This window comes from Hypomesus transpacificus, chromosome 25 (assembly GCF_021917145.1).
Source record: "Hypomesus transpacificus isolate Combined female chromosome 25, fHypTra1, whole genome shotgun sequence".
NCBI lineage: Eukaryota > Metazoa > Chordata > Actinopteri > Osmeriformes > Osmeridae > Hypomesus > Hypomesus transpacificus.
In genome coordinates this window covers 3,782,542-3,795,619 of record NC_061084.1, presented here as the reverse complement: position 1 = coordinate 3,795,619, position 13,078 = coordinate 3,782,542, and positions in this window count along the sequence as shown.

The window sequence follows — 13,078 nt, the reverse complement described above, 5'->3', positions numbered from 1 at the left end:
GCCCTGGCTTTCACTGGACCTAAGGGGAACCACATTTTAAAACCCGGAATCCAACCCACCCCCCACCCCCCCCACACCCTCCATCCATTGGGCAGGGCAGATATCTACCTTCTGAAGCTCTCTTAAAGTGGAGAGATACCATCCGCGGCACTATATTATACATTAAAAATTGAGATGGGCTGACTTCGCTTCATGCGTGACCCCCCTCTATCAATAATGCATGCAGGTAAACACCAACAAAGCAAACAATGTAGGAGATGGGGGAGCGTGGCTGAAGGGGGGGGTGGGGGGGGGGGGGTGGGGGGTGGGAGAGCACGCATGCGTGAATAGCAGCCGACACACTGCTACATGTATGCACTAACCCCCCCACCCCCCTGCACCACCCCATACCCACACATGCATGCTGGGTGGCTGGGGGCTTCTGGGCTGCGGCGTCTGGGCTGCAGCAGGAGTGGAGGAGGCAGGCCGGGGTCACCACAGAGGGGGGGCTGGGTCCTCCGTCTTAACTCGCCTGGCAGGTTATTGATCCGGACTTGTCACATACATCTTTTCTTCTCTTTTAAGAAAATCACTAGCTGAGGTCTGCCAGTGTCCTTTCTAACTTTCGGACGTCAAGAAAAGTTTGGCCTGTACATATATATATTTTTTTGGGGGTGTGTGTTTTGTGATCTGGGCATAAGGGGAGAGGTTTTGCTACTGCACATGTGTGAAAGGGCTTGACATATACAGAAACAAGGATGAACAAACACACACACACCGTCTCTCAAATCACAGCTGTGTGCTTAAGTCCACATGACATCTTATTCTTGCTCCTGTTCCACATGGTCTGCCATGCCACACAGCGCACTTTGATATTTCTAAGGCAAACTCTCTCACACACACACACACACACACTACAGTACAAAGACACACTGTATCACTGCACCACAAGACATATCAAATGAAAATGGCTGGGAACAATCTCAGGGGGCCAAGCCCTACAGTCCATGTGACGACCCACCCCACCCCCCAAACACACAGAAACACACACACACACACACAAACGGATACGCTCTGACAAATATGTGCTGGCTTCAATGTATGATAAAATGAGAGAGTAACCCCCCAGTGCGAAGAGGGTGGTGGGATGAGGGGGGGCGGGAGGGGGGGGTGATGCAGAGTCGAGTTAATCATGTCTGAGTAGCTTCTCCCATCACTGGCAGCACTTTAATCAAATGATGACCTTGTAAAGCATGCACTTGTCATTTGGGACCCTAATCTCCTCACTAATGACTAATTAGCCTCATCACCTGTTCTTCCCAAACTTCCATTACACCCCGAACCAAGCTTAAGATAATGGTATAAACAAAAGATGAGGAAAAGGGAGAAAGAAGGAAGAAGAAAAAAAACATCCCTCATCCCACAAAGGGGGGGGGGGGGGGGAATGACTACAGAGCAGGCATCAATCAACAACATGGCCATCCATAACTAGGAGGAAGAGTCACTTCTCTCCTCTTTCCCAGCTAGAGGCCACTGGTTGACTCTGGAGGACAATAAGGATACAGATTAATTAGCAGCAATTAGGACCAAAATAGCGAAGGAGATAGGGGGGAGAAACTGCCGCGTGATGCTAACCCCTGTTGTGGGGCTGACCCCTCTGTGAGGTCAGACAAGCAGAGGGGATGAGGAGGCTGTGATTGGGCCCATGGAGCTAGCGCCGGCTCTCTGACTCACAGCATCGCGTGCCGTCCCTGGGACTGCATTCACGGCTCACGTGCTCGTTCTATCCTAGACCCTGTGTTTAGAGCAGAGTGCGTGCTTGAGGGGGTCGTCACCGTTCAGCTTGTCGGGGAAGGGCTATCCGTGGGTATTAGTAAGGGAGAGATTTAGATATGGGGTTGTGTACAGATTGGGCCCTACTTAGCATATAGTGCAGCAAAGAGGGTGCGTGTGTGTGAAGGGGTTGGGTAGGAGGGGGGGGGGGGGGTACAGGCGGAGGGTGGTGAGGGGGGGGTACAGGCGGAGGGTGATGAGGGGGGGGGTACAGGCGGAGGGTGATGAGGGGGGGCTGTGCCGCCCAGCTCTAGTGCAGCTGTGGCGTTTGGCGACGAGAGCACAAACAGGCGGCTCCCATTCATTACCGCCTTTTTATACCGGAGACATTCTCTCCTTCTGGGGGCCCGAAGCATCTGCCTCCACATCAGAGAGAGAGAGGCAGGGGGAGGGATGGAGGGGAGGGAGGGAGGGGGATGGAGGGGAGGGAGGGGGAGGGATGGAGGGATGGATGGAAGAGGGGGAGGGATGGAGGGATGGATGGAAGAGGGGAATGGAGGGATGGGAGGTAGAGGAGGGAGGGAAGCAGAGTGTAGTAGAGAAACAGAGTGAAATAAAAAAGGAGGGGGGGGGGCTAAACATGAGGGGAGGGGGGGCAGATCAGAAGCCACAATCCCCGCCGTTTATACCTCCCCCTCCCCTTCATCCCTCCTTCCTCATCCTCACATCATAGGAACATCTGGCTGTAAAGATGGCCAATAACGGAGCCATTGGCTGAACAGTCCGCAGATCTCTCACCCCCCCCCCCCCCAGTAGACTCATCCAAGACTGGGCTCTGGGGAGACACACACAGAGGTACACAGCTGGAACGATTAGACCATCCCTTTAAACACACACCCATAACTGTATTTACCACTTGGGTAAGAGCAATACTGTGCACAGCATCACATTTGAAAACAGACTTTTGGCTGCCCTGTTCAACATCTATCTTATGTAGGTGAAATACCTTCAGATATATTTTAACTGCTGTCGGAGGCTTCAGAGGTCTCCGATAGCTGTAGCAATATAAAGACGACATTTGGATTCGTACGCATTTACGTAGCCAGCAGAACTTCGGGGAAGTGAGTGAAGTCGTAACTATGCAAATCAGATCCAAAGTCTGTGTGTGTTGTGGCATTGCGTCACAGTAGCCGTCACTGAGGTGGCCATAGCACCGCCCTCTCCACAGTTCTTTATCTGACGTGATGAACGAGCCGCGCCGCGTCCCACATCAAGACACCATGCCACCGTGCCGCTGTAACGAAGCACTTCTAAATAATGTGCCCTACCCCAATGGAGGTGGAGTTCAATTTGAGCTCATTCAATTTCCTTAAACTATCTGCCAACCGGGCACAAGGACAATGGCCACCGTCTGAATTTCCCATTCTTTTCCATTTTTCTTTTTTTATAAATCACCCTCTCAAAGGGCATCTGAGGGTTGTCCTGGGAGACACTGATAAATAAAACATCCGGCTAGATCTTACAAATCCCATTTGGAAGAAGAGACAGGACACTGAGAGCCGAGGCGTGTTGCTGGTATCATGGCTCTGTTTGCATCTCAGGGTATGACAGGATGTGGCAGCTTGCGCCTGTCATGTGCTACGTGGCAAGTGATCCTTTGCTGCTAATTGCTGTGCTGTGCGACGCCCATCGTGACCTGCAGTATCTAGGTACCAGCCATGCTCCTGTCTGCTTGGAGGGCTATCTGAACCAGCTCCAAGTACCTCCATGGTACATACTCAGAGGGTAATTAGTGTTAGAAGCAGAGCAGAGATAGCCTCTGATGTAACCTGTAGTCAAAAAACAGAGCAGTTACAGTTTGAGGGTCCTGTTCTGCTGCTTGTCATGTTGACACTCTTATCCTTTAACAAGCCAGTATCCTTGGGCAATTACATTACTGTGTAGTCTCTACTCTACAGATAATGTGTAGTATATACTCTACAGTGACTGTGTAGTATCTACTCTATACTGTGTAGTATCTACTCTGCAAATACTTTGTAGAATCTACTCTATACTGTGTAGTATGTACTCTATACTGTTTAGTATGTACTCTACAGATACTGTGTGGTATCTACTCTACAGACACTGTGTATTGTCACTGTAGGGTAACTGTATAATTACTTTAGGGAAATTCACATGATTCCAAACACTAATAAGGTATAGTAATACATGCTTTGTGGGAATTGTGTGGATGGAAAAACTAAAAGGCACAACAACCTCTGTTACTGACGGCCCTAATGAAGGGTAGCGAACCGTTGAGGAAGCTTGACAGCCAATGAGGTTGATTGCAGGTGCGGTCTGTGGAAATTAACATACCGATTAACCTATATTTATGACAGACAGGATACCTCATGTCCGGTCTCAGGCCAGGTCGAGCAAGCCATTAGCATAGCGTTTCAGACAAAGTACGCTCACATGTCAAAGAGTTGGAGCCCACAGGATAATACTATGTTAGACTGTGCAATACCATAGTTAATAATGAGGATTAGACCCAGGCTATGGGCCTGGGCAGGGGGAAATAGGTTTCACCTGACTCCCAAGTGCTCATGGCAAAAATATATAGATACAAGGCGGGGGGGGGGGGGGGGGGGGGTAGCATTATATATAGCAAACAAAATGATTACACATTTTAGAGCAATTTCTGGGTCCCGTGGCCGTAATCACTTTGTCGATAGGCTTCCAGTGTGCAGGTGCGCAGATACAGATGGTTTTATGAAGATCCATTAAAAATAATTTAGCTCATCGCCGGGCCCAGGAGGGGCCTGCTGTGGAGGGACGGGAGAGACGCGCTGGGCTGCCAACCGGTGCTGGCGACCCCTCCCCATCACCCCCCCCCCCCCCCCCCCCCCCCACCCGCCGAGCCACCACATCGCCATGGGAACAGTGAGCTCAGACGGAACGGGCCGAGGACGCACAGACACACAGGTAGGCAGACATACACACACCGTAGACAGACAGACACACACACAAACACACTGCAAGGAGAGGGTAAAAGAGCCACTTGCTGCCACTTGGGTCAGATGGAGACGAGAGCCACATCAATGGCAGGGCTGGGTTATGATGAGGCCCTCACTCTAGTCCTCGTGTGAGAGGATGCAGGGGCCAAGTCCTTGACGTGGGCTGAGGGATGGGGACAGATTGCTGTGCCAGGTGACTGCTCTGATATCAGCAGGCGATTTGAACAGGCAACCTCTGGGGCACGCACTTATTCAAAGGGTGAAATAGATCATATTTACAGTTTGTTGACTACCTCTGATAGAAAGTACGATGAGTTTTTGGTTCCAAATGTGAGGCGTTTGATGTGGGAGCACCTTGGGTTTGGATGCGTTGATGTGTTTGGAGTTGATTCCAATAGAGGGATTATCAGAAGCTAAAAGAAATCAATGTTCCTTAATAAAGAAGACTTATGAGTGAAGACTGGGTTCCGTCTGTGACAGGCCTGTCTGGGGGCCTTATCTGTATCGTCAGCTACAGAGACAAATATTTACCAGTAAACAACTAGGACTCCAGCCCACGTGGGCTCTGACAGACTTTACAGTCTATTCACCTGCTCCTTGTCGCCACTGAAACAGGCTTGTGTACGCACACACACGCACACCTTTCTGCTTTGTCTCACACAAACACACACACACCTCTTTCCGCTTTGTCTCACACAAACACACACACACCCCTTTCTGCTTTGTCTCACACAAACTTCTGCTTTGTGTCTCACGCGTAGACACCTTACTGCTTTGTCTCGCACACACACACCTGCATTCACCAGCCGTCATCCAAATCCACTGTCGTCCAGAGGAGCCTGGCCGACAGCAGGTGGCTGGGAGGGCTCCACAGCAGCACACTGAACCCCAGTAATGAATCCCATCCTGGTGCTCTCCATCCAGGAGGCTGGCTGTGCCGAGGGGGGCCTCTCTGTGGGAGTCCACACGGGGCTGCCTTCAGAGCACAGCGGTCAGAGTGCTGGTCACACACTGAGGAGGAAAGTGATACTGAGTGCCCAGAGTGCTTGATAACTTTGCACTTTTCCTCCTACAAGCCAAAAGACAGCAAATATCTGGGAGTATTATTTGTTTCATTACAAATAGCTCATGCATGCTCTGAAATGCACATTATTTATATATTTTTTTCTGACCTTTTCCATTTCTGTTCCATTTCTGTGGCCATCGAATCGAAATGAAATAAATGAACTTGCAATGAAACATTAAAGTCGCTTCAATTAAAAATGGAAATCCCTTTGATGCCGTGGCTGTTTGTTGACGTGCGGCAGAAACTGTGAGACCTCCTGTTTCACTGGGAGGCCATGCTGGTGTGTTTACTTCAGATTAGAGCCACACTCATTACTCACCCGCGATGGGGAATGGCTGCTGCTCGTGCCTCTACTCTGTAATAGATTGGACCTGTTCAGCTGACTAAATAATATGAGCAACTCAATCTGACTAAGCACAATATTCATCTCTCTCTCTCTGTCTCTCTGTCTCTCTGTCTCTCTCTCTCTCTCTCTCTCTCTCTCTCTCTCTCTCTGTCTCTCTGTCTCTCTCTCTCCCTCTCTCTGTCTCCCTCTCTCTCTCTCCCTTTTCCTCACTCCCTCTCTCTCTCCCTCTCTCTCTCTCTCTCTCTCTCTCCCTACCTCTCTCATCTCTGAAGTTAGGACCAGGATGTGTTATGGCGTCTCATCTGTAAGCCCCAGCACTCGGTGGCCCGTCCTCCCCCCCAGACAAGCCCAGAGCCCTTGAATTAAGTCAATCATTTAGTCGTAACAAATTAATTAAAAGAATAATTAAATCATTAACACATTAAATATAGCAATTAGAAATCGTGTCCTACATGAGTGAATTTGAGTGAATTTGATGGGGGGTGGGAGGCAACGGAGGGTGCCAAAACACAGTTCTGCCTTTTTTATTTATTTCATATTTTTCCGTACAATCTTGAAGAGCGTCCCCATGGCTAGCGGACAGAGTTTAACAGCAAATGGAAATCTGAAAATGCTAATTCAGATTATTCACCATTAATTAGCCAGAGAGGAGGAGTAAAGCAGGGCTTGCCTGGCCGTGCTGGGCACAGCCGACTGCTGTTTGACTGTTTTATATGGAAGTGTAAAGCTCAAGACTCTCCCCAATCATGACACTGTTATAGCAGCAGACACTAAATTTCCTGGTCGCCTAGCAACAGCAGCCCTCCCTTGTGGAGGCGGAGCAGGGTCAAGGGATAAAAAGCCCCGTTGCCCAAACCGCCCTACACACACACACACACAAGATCGATGGCCCAGCTAGAGCACAACACGGTGTCATGGTGGAAATAGGAAGCTAGCTAAGTCGTAGGACCTCGGCATAGATGGTTAATTCCCGGGTGTAATCCGTCCATATCCCCCTATGGACAGGGCACAGTGTCAGTTATAGACTTGCTGACAATCCCGTCCAGGAAGCATGATGAGGGGACTGGTGACACGATGCTGTCACAGTGCTGCTGCAGAAGCTCTTACACTGGAGGTTATCCCAGAGTCCTCTGAAAGTCAACAACAAACATCCTCCAATGGTTCTTATCAGCTCCATGAGCGATCAGTGGCGGACTAACCACAAGTGTAAATGGCACAAAAATTGGATGGGTAACTCACCGAGCTAAAGCCTCGGCACAATCCAGGACCTGCTGTGGGCTCGCCTGGCACAGACTCATACACGCTCTCAGAAAAGCGGTTAATTGTCTGTTTAACATTGCTGGAGGATGAGAGGGTGAGGGAAGGCCAAGTATTCCGGTGCACTCGCATGCACACACACACACACACACACACACTTCTATCCCTTTCAGGCTTGTTAAAGACGTCACTGATGGCATAATGAGCCCTGAGGGAATGTGTGTGAGGCTTGGCGTGTTTCAGGAGGTAACAATGAAAGGGTTACCTCCTGAAACCGTGAGAGGATGAGGAGAAAAGCATCTGTATGCATGGACTTGGTAAAGGGGCTTCACGCTCATATTCCGAAGAACAACAACCGGTCAATAAAATAACAACTTGCCGGGTGGCCGGACTAAAAAAGTCCTAAACATGGCTGGACCTCAAGAAGAGAGTCCGTCTGTGTGAGCAGGAAGGCAACGGCACCGTTAGGTGAGCTTGTGATCCGTCAGTGAAAAGCAAACAACTGTGCCTCTCCTGGAGCTCGGGGCTGGCAAGGCCTCAAAGGTGGAGGCTCCTCGGCGGAGCCCCCAATCCTCCCGGCATACGGGGGGGAAATCAGGTCAGGCTCCACGCTCGTCTAGCAACAGACAACAGTTGACAATCTCAGGCGTTTTATGTCCCCTGTGCAGTATTAGGGAGATAGGGATCTAATGCCTCAGATGAAAGCCTTGCAGTGAGGCTTGGCTACGTCTGGAAATCCAAAAGTTCTGCGCGTGTCTGTGTGTGACTCGCAGATAGAAAAGTACTCCTTCTGCTCGAGAGAAACTTTAAACTGCAGGACCATTAGAAAACAAAACGGTGTTTTGGAGCCATTTCTTAGAGCTGCAACGTGTGGACCAATTTAGAGAGGAGAGGTGACACATCACATTTCCTGACCATGAACACTTTGGATCAGGCAGGAATCTCATGTACACATCTAGGAGAGTACAGACAAACAGAATACCTATACGTAGCCCCCACCAGCCTGGATGGCAACAGTGCCAGTCAATGCTACCAGACATCTATTTGTGTCTACCTTCCACAATAGCATGATCTCTCACGTCAATCCCCATGGTCTAAATATTTCTAGAGGGGTATCGATTCAATTGGCTAGTGTTTTACGGGAAGCATTAGCAGACAAGTGTGTGTTTGTTTGTTGTGTGTGTGTGTGTGTGTGTGTGTGTGTGTGTGTGTGTGTGTGTGTGTGAGACAGTGTACAAGTTTGGATTTCAGATACAGAAAAGCATGCCATTTCAGCTCCGGCAACAACAAAAAATTCACAACATGAATATGTCCAAAAGGACGGTGCACGTCAAGTCAAGAGCTTCACTCCGAAAACGAGAAAGAAGAGTTCTTGTTTGTCACTAGGGACTGCACTTCACATCCTGCTGTATGGATCCTAAACTCCACTTTGAAAACAAGTTTGTGACGAGTGGAGTGAACCTGGCCCCCCAAGGCAGGGATTGGCCCGCTCACAAACATCCTCGTTCTTTCAATCCGCCGAAAAGCCTTGCTCTGCTTTATCTCCTAAGCGTTGTTTGTTTTGATGGAGGGGGTCTGCCGCCCCCACTGGCTCCGTCACAGTTACCAGCTACATCAGCACCCGGCCTCAATACTGTCTGGGCTCAGCCAGAAACAAGGAGCGCTCCCACTCCCAATTTACACAACAACAACATTTGTCTCCCTCTCATCTGCCTGTGCTGTTTTGCTAAATGGTGCAAATGGATGGTTTAAGAAATTGATTTCTTTGCACTGTTAATCTATGGCTGCCTTTTTAATGAAACTATGGGGAATTAACACCACCCAACATTAAAATGCATAAATAATGGATTAACATCCAGAATTCATTACAAGGTGCCATGCGAAGCTTCGCTGGTGAACGTACACGGTCGTGTTCAGACGTTAATCTGGGATCACTGGGGCTGATGCAACTGATACCATCTCCCAGATACGCATCGGCACAGCTCATTTCACTGCAGGCGAGTGATGTGCCTACAATTAATTCCCAGAGTTTCCATTTCAAAGTATTCACTGTATTCACTGTGAGGAGCAACATTGGAAAATTGTTCAAAAAAGGCTAATGATGAAGTTATGTAAAAATGACAAAGAAATGATCGACTGTAAGACTACAAACACAGATGTTCATACTGAAAAGTACTGAACAAGAGGGCCACATCTGACTTACAGATAAAGCATTTCAACACAAATTCACAGCTGTGATTATCCACTCGTCAAATGAGTGATAGAAATGATAGACAACAAGAAACTACTGTTTATATTTGTTCATTTGACAAGGTTTGTTTGTGGTTCTAAAAAGCAGAGGGCTGTGCTAGTCTTGTGTTTGATCATGCTGAAATAGCCAGAGGGCGGTTGGGTGACAAAACACCACAATTATCAAGGGCCAGAAGGGATCAACACATTTGAATATAATTTCCCAAAACTAATGTTGGCCGCCTCTTTGAAGTACAGCACATGGCGTTGGTTTAAATGAGCTTCTCAAACGCTTGGAGGTTCCCAGTGGAAAGTTTCACACACTTGTCTTCTCAACAGTCTTCAGTGTTTGTCCTTTCTTCATCTCCCTTTTTCAGTGCCAACTGATGAGGCGGTCTGGAACCTTCTGATGACTGGTAGACCCTTGTTGACCCTGACCCGGCCTGTGTGTGTGGAGGTCTGTGTGGGGAGTAGAGGAGAGGAGGCCGTGGTATGGAGACCAGGGTCCTGGTGTCTGGGCTCATGGCGTGTTCCTGTCAGATGGATCATCCCAGGCCGCTCCGTCAGCCTCCCTCATTGGCTGTGTGATGGACTGCCCCCCTCCTCACGCGCCAGGCACATCTCAGCCACCCGGCCGGGCGCGCTCTGTTGTGACATGATTAAGATATGGTGGGGGAGGGGGTGGGGGGTAGTCTCGTCACACCATCATAACCACTCATTAGAATGCCAGTCAGATCCCAATCCATTGCCGGGAACAGCCCTGCGTAATCTGAAACGCACACACACACATCCCCACCACCCACCCACCACAACATCACACACACACACCACACGCATCTAACCGCCTTTCCCTATTTATCAAGCAAATCTGTGAGAGAGTATCACGGAGGAGCAATCTGATTCTGATTCATGACCGTATATTCATGTGGATCGTTCCGGCATACACCTCCCCACCCCCCTCCCTCCTGAGAAGGCAGTGTCTCACAGCAGAACATCAGTGGTTGTAAAACTGGAGGGCTGTAATGTTCTCAGAGCCTTGGAGGCTTATTAGGAGGCATAAAAGCTGCATGCTACCTTCATTCATATTCTGTCTATAAACGCTGGCCCATTTCTCCTCCTGCCATGTGATGGGATGCATGGAAAACAAGACTGCTCCGGTATTTATGCTGCGCGATTGATTTGCAAAATAGGTCTTTACTAGAAACATGTCGGAGTGATTCCAGGATTTGAAGATGTGGAAAGTAGATGTGTATTGCTGTGTCAAAAATCCACGCCGGAGAACCAAATGGCAAAAGCCTATGAGAGAAAGCACTTCCATCTCCAGTCTGGTTGCATTTGGACTGTGTAATCTACAAAACTGGATTTGACATTGATTATTGTGAGCAATGAGAGTGCTGACCGCTTTGGCATTTCATACTTGAGAGCTGGGCCCGGATGGTTTTGGGTTTGCAGAATTATTCATTCCCATCCACCGTGCAAAGTTCAATATGTGAACTCCACTGTAGCTCGAGCAGAGACAATTACAGGGGCCGGTGTGTCGTCTGAATGTGATTTTCGGAGGGCGTATTATCTGGGTTTCAAAGCAGTGGCGGCCAGCAGATCACACCTCTTATCTGCTGCATGGGCACGGCACTCCGGAGACAACCTGAATTACACCCTCGCTGAATCACAAATCTAACTGTTGGTTCAACTTAAACTAGGTCACTTTCATGATAGGCAGAGTGAGTGTGTGCCTGTGTGAGCACTGGCTAGGTGGGTGTGAGGGAGAGGGTGGGGGAGAGGCAGACAGAAATTGAGACAGAGATGGGAAGGCAGAGAGGGAGAGAGAGGGAGAGAGAGAGAGAGAGAGAGAGAGAGAGAGAGAGAGAGAGAGAGAGAAAGAGAGAGAGAGAGAGAGAGAGAGAGAGAGAGAGAGAAAGAGAGAGAAAGAGAGAGACGAGGGAGAGAGAGAGACGAGGGAGAGAGAGAGAGAGACGAGGGAGAGGAGAGGAGAGGAGAGACCGATGTGTGAGTGTGGGGGTAGATGTGAAAACAAACAGCAGTGGACATCCCTCCCCTTCACCATCATCTTCATCACAGCTAAATCTGCCTCTAAAGTAGGCCACTAAGAGCTCACCTCGGCTCAGAATCCTAGCTGAGCCCTTTCAAGTGACAGCCATCACCAAACCCAAACTCCAAGAGAGCTCTTTCCCAGGTGTCTACCTGACTCACTGCTCCTACCCCCCAACACAAAGCCATGGATGGCTGTAGGCAGAGCCAGAGGTAATATTTAAACTAATCAAGGGAGGTGAAAAATGGGTCCATATAGTAAAAGGATTGGAGCGACAGGCCGAAGACTTGTCACAACCATGTCAGTGGGTATAATGATCACAGTTGCAGGTAAAAGGTAAAGATGAAATAATTTGACACCTCCCTGACTCCCTTGTCGTGTACCTGTCAGACAGTCAACCCAGGGTCTGATAACTGTAACTTGCAATGCAGTGCAACTACACTTTAGCAAGTCAACCAAGCTTGCTATTGTCACAATATGATCACAAGAGTGGACCGTGTGAGTGTATGGTCCAATACACAACACAGACCGCTTCAGACAAGCCTGGGTGACAAACTGTGCATGTACTCTTTGTATGCAACATGTTGTCGGTGGTTTGACTAATTTCCTTCTGGACAATAAAGTCTATTCTATCTCATCATACCATTTTCATATTTTGCCCAGAAATGCTACATAAACTGCATTGGAAATACAGTGACTGTCGACATTCATTAACGGCAGTCTATTTATATTTTGGAGGGATACAAACACAATAAAGCTCTTTTTGGAAATGTTCTGCACAGGACTGGAAACGCCTACTTTGATGTTCCTTGAACACGTGAATCAAAATCCTGGAGAGCCGGCAGCCAGAAACATTTCATATGCATCGCCGCGTTCTTCCTTCACGGTCCCAGTTCCCCAACTAGGTCACCGCGAATCAGCCGGCGCCAAAAATAATAACAAAAGGTGCGCCCCTGGCTCTGTAGGGGTGAGATCCCTGCCTCTGCACTACCCATGGTTGAAATGTGCCACATCAGCAGTCTCCCAATCTGCAGGCATTATACCGGGCATTATACCGCATCCGAGACAGACAACACTGTTGTAAAAGACTCGCCTTAACAATGGTGTGTGTACACACACACACGCTGTAAGCACTCAGCTAGGTGGTAGAGCACAGGACGTGATGTGTTGTGGTGTCAGTGTTGTGGCAGGCCCGCCAAAAGGGACTTACCCTGCTGCTGCAGGACAGAGTCTTTGGTCCCAGATGCGGTTTCTCAGTCCTGAAAGTAAGTTGGAAAAGATGTTGCTTATTCCACTGGGGGGCTGCTGGCTGTCCTTAGAGCAGAGAGCACTCTGAGTTTACAAGTGCTGTCTGTCTCACCTCCACACAAAACACACAGTCT